Here is a 13534-nt window from a genome sequence, read left to right as displayed (position 1 = left end):
ACACACACACACACACACACACACACACACACACACACACAGCACTAGTCACATAATGAAATATGCTTCTGGTAGCCTATGCATTTCAGTTTTGACTGCATTTCTCTTCAAGCCTTTCTCAGACTCTCAAACATGTAATATGTGAACCTTGCTCATACTGTATGTATATTAATAATAAAACTGTAACTTAGCGTAAATATTTCTGCATTAGCCCCTCAAGTATTTTATGTTTTATGTTTCAAATTCCATGCCATGGCTGCTTCCTTCAGTGAATTTTCAATTCATATCAGGATAAGCGGTCTGTTCTCAGGAGTACCATTAGAATAAGATAAGTATTTAGCTTCAAGGAAAAAGCCTTTGAAATGAAGCCCTCGCTGTAATAGTAGAAGTAGCAACATATCTAAGAGGGAGAGACTCATTATTCATTGGAGCGGGTTGTGGCTAAGAACCATATCAGGAGAGTAAGGTGTTTTCCTGTGTGATCTCAGGGTTTCCCATCAATCATGTTGCTCAATTCATCCATTGCATGAAATGTCATTTTAGTCCAGTTGGGTTAATTACTTTATTTTACATATGAGAAAAAAAATGACATTTATATAGCTTGACTGCAACTTGGCAGCAACCCTGCTTTTAAGGAAGAAATAGCAGTCTGGAAAAGAATTAAGCAAGAGACTGAGTAAGGAAGAGAGACAGACGGGTGTGAATGGGAAAAGAGGAAGGGGGGCAGTATTTTAATGCCTGTTGTCACCACGTAATGTCCTCACTACGACAAAATGCTGAACCAGAGAAACCGGAGAAGACTTTTATGAAATCCCCCTGCTGCCTCTAACATATCTCTGGGATATTCCAAGAGCAAAACGTATAAATCTGGGTCTTTTCACATCCAAGTCCCTCTCCTGCACACTGAACTCACACGCACATACACACATACTGAGAAGCCCTAAGTCCCTTGGGACCTATGACTGCAGTTTGAATACATACTGCACACTACCGGGTCCTTGTTGGAGCCAACCTCGACTGGGTTATATTAAAACTATAATAACATGCTTTCAGCAAAACAAGGTGTTGGTCCTCTCTAAACTGTCCTCCATGTTGCTAAGTTAAATAAAGAATCTCATGTCATCATTACTACAGTGAGACACATGAGTCACTCAGAGTGATTTGCAGGAGGGTTTAATCTAGACTATTCCTGATTATTGTTTAACATAGATGAGGGAGCCAGAGAATCCCGTGTTCGTTTAGCTATTTGTCTCCGCTATCCGCCAGTTGTATTCCATAGTCATGCCATGATTTGTTTTTAATTTACTTTCTCTTCCCACAGCTTACATTTTCTCTCCATCTCTCATCTTGTTATGTGCTTGTGGGGTGAGCACAGACTGTTTGTGAATGGATGTGTGTCCTCCTGGATTTATTTATTTGTTTCAGTGAACCACAAGCCGGCGAGCTGAGGAGGAACCGTCATTTTGCGTAAACAGTCATGAAACACGAGGGAGGGGAGAAAAGAGAAGACAGGGAGGGGAGGGAGAAAAAAACTGGAGGAACAAAAGGAAGACAGAGGTGTAGCATGTTTGAGAAAGACAGCGACTCTCCTGCAGGGTTTGGGGGCACAGCGATGGCAAACGTGGCCCATTTCCCTCCCAGAGCTTGTCGACAGGAATTTAATGCCGGCTCTAACGTCTGAACCGCACAGCAGGAAAAGGAGGAGGAGGGAATGGTGGGATAGGAAATACTCTCCCCACCTTCTTCATGTCAAACACAAGTCTGTGTGCGACTGTGCTGTTGCTGCCACCTGAGGGACACATTAACATCCTCCCTGCTCCCCGCCAGCCTCATTCCCCTCCTTGAGTCACACTCATACTGTACACATACAGACACACGATTACACAAATATAAACAGACTCTTTCACAAACTCACTGACTGTCTTTGTTGCCTGCCCCCGGGGTTGATTAGGTCGCAGGACCAGGCCTGTCCCCATATGGAGGCTTTTGGTCCCACGCCCAGTTTGATTTCCCCTCTGCCTCCCTGATTAAATCAAGCTGGACATTTCTGTGGAGGTGGGAGAGAAGGAGGGAGAGTAACAAGAGAGGGAGACTGTAACTACTGCCAAACTTCAGGCAAGCAGCGACGCACTGTTCCAGACAAGTCACACAAACTTGTCTTCTTCCCCGTGTCTTTCCCTCCCTTGCCTCTATCCGTTCTTTCATTTTCTCAAAGCATTCCATTCCATTTGAAAAATAATGTATATACTATATGACTCTGAGAGGCAAAAATGTCATCTGTAGGAGAAGGGAATGGCAAAGTCTTTAAAAAGGACATAAATCTAAATTAGGCAGAAGGACGTGGTGAGAGGACTCAGTAGTTGCTAACACATTCATGGTCACCGAGCTGGGCGACGCAGCAGGGGTGCAGGAATGTGGGACTAAATCTGCCGGCTGGCTACAGACTGCAAGAAGTTCAGCAAACTCTACTCAGGTGTCCAGTCACATATATTGCCTTTAATGGCTTGTCATTATAGGTTGATGTCAAAATATTTTTTCATATCAAAGAAGAACCACAGATACCTATAATGCCAGCATATAAGCACTCGTGTTGGTAATCAATATCAGAAACATCAAAAGGGATCCATCCATCAAGGTTTGTTTTTCTGTTCAGTCCATCAGAAAGAGATTGTGTCTCAGACAAGCCCAGTGTAATGTCGGTAAGTGATGGGTCAAAAAGTTTTTAGTGGGGATGGAGGAAACAACAACAAGCTGGGCTGGCCCAGGATTATGTGTCTCAGGATGATGACATCATGACACAGTGAGTAGGAGGTAAAGAGCAGAACAATAATCATCCATCCCCATCAACCTCTGGCTCTGTTACACACACCCTCATTGATCTTACTTCCCACTTTCTGACAGCCACACTGGAATAAACAACTAGATAATGCTGTTAATGCACACATACCTTAAAGGTGCAGTGTGCAGGATTTAGTGGCATCTAATGGTGGGGGTGCAGATTGCAACCATCTAAATACCCCTAACAACAAAAAACAAATAACCACTTCCAAGTGTGTAAGAGTACCTACGGTGGCCGTGAAACTTGCGAAGAACGCGAAAGTCCCTCTCTAGAGCCAGTGTTTGCTCTGTTCTAAGCTACTGTAGAAACATGGCGGTGCAACATGGCGGCCTCCCTCCATGAAAGAGGACCTGCTCCCTATGATATAAAGGGCTCATTATAATGTAATGAAAAGACAATGATTTTCATTTTCAGGTTATTATACACTAAAGAAAACATACTTATGAAAATTATATTCCATTTCTGCCAACTCCGTTTCACTAGACGCCACAAAATTCTGCACATTGCACCTTTAACAAAATAAAATAACACGGTAATGTCTTGTTCTCAAAGATACACTGATCAGGCAAAGTGCATGCAGATGTCCACACAAATAAATTGTGATATTTTAGGGATATTTGCAAGTGCATGCATAGGTATGTATGCATATAGACAACTATGGGCCTGTGTGCGCACTTGCATAGATGCGATGAAACTCTAAACAGCCTTCATTGTCTGGCCTTTTTTACTCTGGATGCCTTAAACCAATTTACACACCAACTCCTTCCACCTCCTCACATACAGCCCCATGATGTTTAAATTAAAGAGGGAGGGAGGGAGGGCAGGTTGGAGTGGGGAGCAGTGTAAAGGAGAGAAAGAAAAAAAAGTTTCCTGAACATAGTAGAAAATTATTTTCTCTGGACAGTTTTAAGAGTCGACATCCTGTGCTGGAGTTCTCTAATCATCACCAGCGCAATTTACAATCAGAACACACAGCGAGCCAGTTCAGACCAGCTCATCTGTTGATTTTGGCCCCAGCTGAGCTCCGCGTCCTGCTCTGTATGTGTGTGTCTGTGTGTGCCTGTCTGTGTGCTGTTGCCATTTGAGACTTGGGTGACTCGGCACTGGGCCCTGACAAGGGTGGGGTGAACCTCTGTGGGGCTGAAGCGACCGCACACATGCACATGTTCCCTCTCTCTTTCATATACACATTTGCACGCTGTTCTTTTTGCACACAGACGCACACCATAAAATGTCCACTGAACAAACATGGAAATGCACTTGAGCACACATGCGTGCATAAGTAAGATTTGGGCATAATTGAGCACTTGATAAACACAGATATGCACGCCACCAGGAGACTATTGCAACACACACAGCCACAGAATTTGGACAGATGTTTTACCACAAGAATTCACATTCACACACACACACACACACATATATATATATATATATATATATATAGTTCTATACATACATGCATACATACACACTGCTCCCTCCCCATATCTGCACTCATTCAGTGTGGCCCTGGTTCATAATGCATAGCCCTTGTGTACATCTGTGTGTATATGTGTGCATATGTGTGTGTCACACTCAGGATGCTCTCCCACCCACAGTTCCATTGGCTGGCCTCCACCTAGCCCAAGCCCAGTGCGGTGCTGCTGCCTTGCCGCAGGGCTGAACACAGCTCACTGTGTGTCTGCCCCCTCACAGCCCCAGACTGTCCCGACCAATGTGCTTCTGATTAGGTGGCTTAATTACAGCTGTAAAAACAATGTTGATATAAGCCTCAAAATTGCAGTGTGTCAGATACTATTAGCCAACCTTGGACTCCAGCCATTGTTATCCAACTCCTTCAGCGACCCTCCCAACCTCTCCCTCTCCCTCCCTCCTTTTCGCTCCTCCCAAACTTTTCCTCACCCTTATGATTTTTCCTCTCCCCTCCACATTTTCTTTCACTCTTTCATGTCACAAGCTGCAACACAGGCATACTTTAAGAGGCCAAATGGCCCACAAATAAGCATGTACTGGCATGCAGACTGACCTTGACACAACCAGGAAGGTCAGAGAAAGCTCTCTTGAATACCAACATGTTAGAAATACATGACAATAAAAGCAACAAAGAAAGAATGACATCCACTTTAACTGTTTAGGTGTGAATTACACTTCATTTGTTTAATTGGCTCTTTGGCCTGCGGTGCTTGACCTTTTTTAGCGGTCTGTGGTCGTTCAAAATAAGTTCTCTGGCTCCGAGGCAGAGTAAGAGGATATTCTATTAGCAAACATTGCAAGGCGGTGAAGGCTTCCAGAGAGGGGAGGTCAGACAGTCTGGGACAGGACACAGGGCTGTGTGTTGCGGTCTTTGTGTTTCAGTGACAGTGACTAAGGAGCGGGAGTGCGAGGTGTGCCAGAAGTCTGGTCCAGGGAAAACTCGGCAACACCGTAGAGTAGAGGCAAGGAAGAAAAGCAAAGTAAAAACCTCAAGTATGCAAATCCTGGGTGGTCCCATCTTTGGACTGGTCTAAGAGAAAGTCCCCTTTTTTTGTCTGTCTCCATCCTTGAGGCAACTTCAACCTCCACTCTCTGGAGAACCAGGTGTTGTGGATGAACTGCGGACATTCATCAGGCTCACTTACAGCTAATCAGCTGAGTTAAGACAACAGGCACTGCAGAGACCAATGCGAATGGGCAGAATTTGACAAAAGGGCAGCACTGTAGACTGAGGGACATGCCAAGGGCATGTTTCCAAACCCTGCAGGCCTCCATGGTGGCCTGCCTTAGCCCTGTGGCCTCCTCAGCAGCTGGCACTTCAAGGTCTCCAAAATGCCTTACTGTCTAAAGCCAGGATCCCAAACTCACATTGGTATGAAGAAAAGACAGACCAAAACGAAAGCGAGCAAGCAAACTACCCTGGCCTGTATTGATTCTTGCGGACCGAGCAGGGTGTGTCTCTGCACTTCCCAGCCTTGAAAGGCCGTCTTGTCGCTAAAGGTGGAGGCAATACAGTATGCCATCGTTTGAATAATTGATGACTGATTCCTGAGTAATCAGTGTCCTCACAAGACAATGCATTCTCTCTCTCCCTGGTGGAGAGAAAGAGGTCGGCCTGTTTTTGTCCCGATGCCTTTAGAAGCAAAAGGTAAAAGCTTTAATGCGCTGAAGCCACTGGAAGTGCTGCCTCTGAAGGACTCCCCCTGGAATCAGCTGGGATGGTGTGTCTCGCCTTATGAGGGGGCCTATCAGAGTGGCCTTCCCGTAAAGAGCGTGAGAGAGAAAGAGAGAGAGAGACAAAGTACGAAAGGAAGATAGAGTCATTGAGTGAGTGAGTGTGTCGGAGTAGGAAGGCGTGTGCATGCATTTAGATGTTTGAGTACACGCTCGTGTGTATGAAGTAAAATGTATACTAAGTGTAAAGTTTGTTTAGGTGGTATGCATAAAGTATTTGTGCTCATGTACAAGAATGTTTTCATAAGTGCCCATGTGTGAGTGTGTGTGTCCTGGAATGTACAGCCCCTTCCTCTAAACAGGAAAGGAGCACAGTTAATAGCATCACCACCCTTTCCCCTTCTACAGAACGGTGGCCAGACCAGCAGAACTTTAACTGTGGGCCAATCTGATCCTGTCCGCAACACTTTTCACAGTAATATCCAACACAATGTCTGATTTCCTGAGATTTCCCCTAAAGTTGTGCTCTGCAAAGCACCTGCCAGGAGATATGAAAATATCAGCCTGTTTGCAAATTACTTGCCTGCTATCTGCAGGATATATGAACAAGGCGAAATAAAACATAAGAAGCAGACAGTTGTGGGAAGGACGAGCCAATATTCAGACAAAAGCAGGTAAATAGTGAGTTGGTGGGTTGATTTTTTTCAGTCGTGAGGTTGGAGGTGCTGTGTCTGTTGCAATGAGACTCTCACTGGGCCTGTGTGGATTTTTTCATGTGGGGTCCTTGCATTACAAAGACACTTCTATCCACTCACACACACACAGAGACACACCGTCCTGTTATCACCTCAGACAAAAACCCCAAGGGCCACACAACATGATGTCCTGAAAAGACACTAAGCGTGAAAAAACACACAAGGCTATGACTCCTGGGAACCACACATATTATTACATATATGATGCAATCACTGTATTTGTCTTGTTTACGCGCACATCCACTGGAAATATTACTCAATTCAAGCTTTTCCAAACCCCAGCATATGCATACTTTGGTAAATTCCCTGGACTGAGCATATGTCTTATAAGGAGTGATTCACTTGTAGGGAGGTTATCAAACGTCAACACTTTCAGTAAATGTGTGCACAACACCAAGTGTCAAAAACTGTCAAGTACTGAAAGCTGCAATCAAATGCTTGATCATATTCTTATTCTTCTTTATGTCTAATTTTCAGTTTCTGATTTAAAAATTATTTTTTAAAAAAAAAAAGACTATTGTATTTAGGCAAAGGTCTTATATGGCTGATTGTGTTCAGACATTTAATATTTAAGAATTTGTCTTCCTTTATTAAAGGAAAAAAGGGTTTTTGCTCTAGAAAAACATTTTTATTCCTCAAAGTAATTGATTGAAACGTATTTAGTTTTATAGCTGAAACAATGAGTCACTGAAGTCTGAAAATTAATCTGCAAATATTTTGATAATCAGTTCATTTTTAACAATAATTTGATGGCTCTAGCTTCTCAAAGGTGTAAGTTAGCTACTTTTCCTTGTCTCATAATAGTTAATATAGTTAATATAGTTAACTAAATATTTTGGAGTTTTAGACTGTTGGTCGGACAAAACAAGACATTTCAAGGTGTCACCTTGGACTTTGGGAAATTGCATTGTGGTATTTTTCACAATTTTTTGATATTATAAAACCAACCGATTCATCAAGAAAATAATTGAAAGATAGATCGATAATAAAGTACCAACACTCAGATATCATATCAGCAAGAGTATCTAAAAATTTCAAACACTACCCCAGTCTACTCACTTATCGTGTTGTGTTTATTCCAACAGTAAAATTTCAATGTATTTGTGAGTGTAGTTGTTATATTATTCTGTTTTTAATTTGTAGCTGTACTATCAGTTACTCTTTAACAAATAGTAAGTCTGGGTCCTAATGAAGCTCAGGGTCCTGGTAAGGTAAATGTTACTTACAGTAAGAAAGTGCACACACAGTTCCACTTCATCTGCTGAAATAGTTGTAGGAATGCAGTAAGATCATTTCAATATCAAAGGCACATGTTCGCTTAATTTGCATTAAACAGGGGAGGTTGGAAGCACATTTGGAGCTAAGAGGAGGTCCTTATCCCAATCAATCAAGACATGTTACTTGTGCAAAATCACATAATTAAAAAATGCACAAATATCATAAGATCTCAAAAATATCCAATTATGATTTCTTTTTATCCCATCGCACATGCCTCTCCTGTTTTCATTATGTTGTGACAGTAAAGTGAAACATTATTTAATATTTAGTGATGAAACAGGCAAGAAACTCTAACTCTTGCTGCGGAAATAAAACTGAAGAGACAGTGAGACTCTCAGAGAAATGTGCTGAAAGTGTCAATGCTGCTGCTTGAATATGGCAAAATTGCTTATTTTCAGATTCAGCCACATCAAGCGGGGTTTTTTTTCCTGGATGTTTATGGAAGAGCTTGCATATTCATGGCCCGCCTGTTTTGAGAACCTGTCACTGAGCCTGTTATATAGCTCTCCCTGCCTTTCTGTTCAGGATGGCTTCAGAGGCAAAAACACTCCATCAGACTTAACACTGTCCAGCTGACACAGTCAGGCAGTAAAACTGACAGCCAATGGAATCTGGCCTAGCAAATGAACCGGACATAATAAAGCACTGACACAGGGGTCACCTTCTGTCACTGCTTATGTATCCACATATTCTTACAGACACATAGAGAAGCACATATAACACATCAAAAGGACAATGTATCGCCATCCTATTGCTATTAAATACCTATACATTCACACACAGCACAGACCATCACGTGCATGCTCCCTCTCCGCTCCTTTGGCTGGGTTAAATCCAGCAAAACCCCAGCCTTGTATTTGACCTGCCTCCCACCTCAGCTGTAAAAGAGTGAGAGCGAGAAGGAGGAGCTGGTGAGCACCCGTCTGCCCACTTCTCAGACAAGAGCAACTATGGATTTATGACTTAAACTTGGCTAGTTATAAGGTCAATATAATATTGAAATGCATGGGAATAATTCCCCTTCTGTGTGGACAGCTACCTTTATAAGTCTGAAGGATTAATAAAACAACTGGGTGAGTGTTTCTGCTGCTATGAAAGTTCTCATTGACAGTGTATTCCCCCGTGGCTCTGTGAAACAGAATAGGTGTTCGATGGGAGATTCATGCGCATGGCTAGCACTCAGGTCGGGAGCCCTTGGTATTGAAACCAGCCACTGGCAACATTGCCTGTACATATGTGTTTGCATTTCTGTGCATGTAGGTATATATTTGCTTTCCACTTGAAGATAGTATTGTGTAAGTAGTGTGTGTTATCAATCCAGCTTCCTCCTCCCACGCTATATGACTGCTGTGTTCCCCCCTCCTCCCAACCCTTCCTTGTGCTGCACAGCTTCTGTACATGGAGCTCTCGGTACAGTCCCCGTGGAGTCTCCCGTGTCAGTACATTACCTTATAAGTGGAGGCATTGACTGTGGGGACTCTTTGATACACATTCACATACAGTACAAACACAATTGATCTTCAGCAGAGCATTGAGAAAAGGGGGGGGGGGATGCTGAAGAAAGATCTACACACATATACCAGATCACAGGCCTTCTTGTGGAATAAGAACTGTGTGTGCAAGAAGGAACAAAACGCTCTTTTGATAAGGATGTGACATAGAGCAATCTTTCCCTGGAGCCAGCTGCTGAGCACTGAACACTATCAGCAATCTGGGAAAGGCTCAGAGCGCCACTGTAAAAATGTAATATTATCCTATCTGTGCAGCTTCACATCGGGCATAATGTGACTGGCTGTATTAATTATACATTTCTTTTTCTTTTTGCACGAGCAGATTTTCCCCTTAGGGATGATAAAATAATGACTCCATCTTATGACAACATTTGCAGCTCAATTAAAGAGTGTTTATGTCAATCTCCCCCTGTGTGGGCGATGCCGGTTCAACATGTACACGGTAGTAGGAGGATGTTGTCATCTACTAGCCATGAAGTGTCAGAGACCTTAGGTTGTCATGACAATACGCAGGGGTCAAACTTAAGCGCTGACTTTTTCTCAAGGCAAAATAAATATTCAATCCAATCTCCGCACTTATTGGTAAAAGGAATTATTTACTCATATTATGTTTTTTTGGAGATAGGGGAAAAACATACAAAAATCAGTGAGCGACTAATCGATTCCTCCTCCATTTATATTTAAAATTGCTGAAGAAAGGGGTGTTAGTTAGGTTCAAATAAATACTTTCTCTTAGATGTGGATGCAAGCTCAGACAGCAGTCAATTATATGTTTGAAATAAAAATAAATGAATTGGAGTGTTTTTGCTTTCAGTGAGAGGAGAGCCCTAATGAGAGTGATCACAGATGCCAAGACCAAACACTTCAAACAAAGGCAGCTTGTTCTTTCATACATGAACAGAAAAAAAACTTTAAAGATATTCTCTTTAAAGAAAAACAAAAAGAAGAGAGTGGCAGAATGAAAGATAGTGAAATTATATTGTCTGTTAAAGAAAGTCTGAACTGAACAATCACAACCTATTTGCTATCTTTTTGGGAAATGGCCATAATTACATAATTTGTAAGCGTAAAAGCTGAGGAATTTAGAAAATTACTAACAATAATTTGCTGTAATTATGGGTCTCCCCTCACACTACTTTCTCTGCAGCAGCCTCTCACTGCTGCATGTAATGCACACTATATTTTAAATGCTTTAGTTGTCCATATTTAGATGAGTTGTGAATATAAACAAGTGAGTGAGTGAAAAGTCCTTCTTGGTCTATTTAAACCCTCCCCCGCAGGCAACAGTATTTACAAGGAAACGGTTATCATTTAGTCTCTGTTGCGGATCAAAATGTCAAGCTCCACAGAGAATCTGAGCAGTGCTGTTAGGGCCAAAAGTGCAGTTTTAGAGCCCCAGGATCTGAGAGAAAAAAATGATTTGCAAATGCCCAAATATGTCTAATTGACCTGAAATATAGCCTGTGTGCAGGAACTGTTTGAAATCAATACGAAGAGCGAAAAGAATATCCTTGAAGGAACATTTCTGAGGATCACACCGCATGTCTTTCGGAGCAGCATTGTGAAGTATGCAAGAATTATGAAAACAATCAAGAAGTCATGAAAGGTCATGTGAATTAAAATTACAGTGGTTGCAGCCAATTAAGAGAGAGTGAGGTACAGCTGTTTTTTAACCTAGCAGACCAGTATAATAGGAGTGCACTGAGCGCTACTGTAGATTATATGAAAATTCTGTGGACGTGAAAGCCATTTGTGAGTTAATTCACACATAATGTATTCCCTCTGTATTTGTTTATTGTGTGTGTTTAGTGGGGTAAATCAATAGGCAGTATTCCCAGCCTTGATTGGATTCACAATTAGCTCTAGTAAGAGACTCCCTGACAGTGGGTATGTTAGATTCAGTACAGCCAACCAACCTGATTGTCTTTCCCTCACATCAACCGCCACTCCCTCCTGTCCAGGTGCCTTGTGGGTAACAGTGAGGACTGGAGGTTCCTCCCGTGTGGCAGGCAGGCCGTGACAGCTCCAAGATGCTCTTTGACCTGAGAGGAAGAGAAAACAACATCAATGGTAATTCCCCTTCAAACACATTAACTGGGATGAACTGGGTCCCACCGAGCCCCTCTGAGTGGACTTGCATTGATCGCAGAAATCCATGAATAAATTTAGCACTAATTGATTTTTTTTCCTCCTTAGAAAATAAATCTCTAATTCTGAGTAGAGGCAGTGAATGTAGCAGATTGTGCAACCACTTTCCTTTAAAAAAAAAAAAAAAAAAAAAACTGTAGGAAATACATTTTGAGAACTAACTTAATAAGCTACAAAATATTCAGTGTCCTCTCATATCACCTGATCCAGCAGGCCTGTTGTTTTAAGTGCAGCCACAAAGTTTCATCATTTTGCGACTCGACAAGAGTCAATATAAAGTCCACCTTGAGCTCAGTTGCTAAACAAACAAAGAGAATTTATTGTGTTAGGACTGCTGAAGCAACAAGCTCAGAAATTAGGTCCTCTGAATTTCAGCTACCTTTTAATTGCTTTCAGTGGGGATTGAAGTTATAGTTAGAGGGGAAATGGTGTCACATTTGCGTTACACAAACTCCCTATCCCTTCACCTTGCCAGTTGGGAGAGTGATACTGTCAATATCGTTAAAAAAAAAAAAAAAAAGCATTTACAAAAGATTTCAAGCATTAAGTATAAATACTGCACTGGGGTTGCAAAGTGGAAAAGAGTGTTGGAAATATTTTATTATGAAGATGAACTGCCGAAGTAATTTCATTTGATAGAAGGCAAAAGGTTTGAGATCAGTGAATATTTTTCTGATATTAGTAAGGTGTATTTAAGATTTTTTGTATTTTTTTTCTTACTGTTTTTCCTTAAAAAGAGAACAAAGATTTTTTTCTTAATCTCTTAAAAATCTAAAAAAACAAAAAAACAATAGAGGTCTAAATCAAAAAACATACTTAATATCTTCAGTATCTCATGATGCTATATTTTAGTTATTAAGCCAAAAGACGAATGTGGTTTTTAGCTGAGCACTAACCTTCGTTATATTATATAAAGCTGACTGGAAAACACTCTGGAGCATGTTGTTCACAATTTAATCAATGGATCCAAAAATTCAGCCTGATCTTTTAGTCAGGTGCTACAGTATTTTATTTTATATTTATGTTTTTCCCTTTGCTTTTTAGATTTATTGCTACACCTGAAGTTACTGCTCAGTAAAATATCATAACTGCAATGTGAATGCTTTAATTCTATATTGTGATAAAAATGCAAAATCACACTTTGCATATATAGATGTTTGATCTGTAACAGCAGAAAATAATAATAATGGTTAAATATATCACCTTGTATATAATAACTGCAGCAAATTTTATTGTATATTTCAAGTTGTCAAATAGTCAGGCTGCTTATTCTTAGTGATGATTGATGAGTCTTGATTTAGGAAGTTGCAGATTCAGGTATCATACTGCCACCTACTGGTTGAGACTTTTCACAAAGATGTTCAATCAGTAAGAGTGCACTCAAATGAGTTCCTTATGATTAAAATTATTATGTGATTTCAGGAAGGACAGCATCTACTTCAATGATATGTATGGAGATGAAATATTACATTTAGTTTTACTTCAAATGATATATAATATCCTCAGACATCTGCATTAACGAGGAGAGGAAATGTCCCATGTGTGCCCCGACTAAACATCGTGTCCTGGGCCCTTTAAAGCACATGTAGCTGAAGATGTGGTTACGGTCTATCAAGACTGCCTTCACTGACAAACCTCAATTGCTCAGTCGTGCAAAGAAAAAAGCGTTCCTGAAATGTTCCTTTTTATTTGATGGATGAGTTGTACATATAATGGCTGGGCATTACCTCTGCAAATAAACCAGACTTGACATTGCCCTGCGCTGGAACATCTGGGACGCCCCAGAGACAGGATCAAAGGCCTTGCGCGTCCTTGGACTCTATCTGTGCCAAACATGCACAGCAAGCTCAAGA

Source organism: Thunnus albacares, chromosome 3 (genome assembly GCF_914725855.1).
Source record: "Thunnus albacares chromosome 3, fThuAlb1.1, whole genome shotgun sequence".
Taxonomy (NCBI): domain Eukaryota; kingdom Metazoa; phylum Chordata; class Actinopteri; order Scombriformes; family Scombridae; genus Thunnus; species Thunnus albacares.
The sequence above is the reverse complement of the archived record's forward strand: the minus strand, read 5'-3'. Positions refer to the sequence as shown.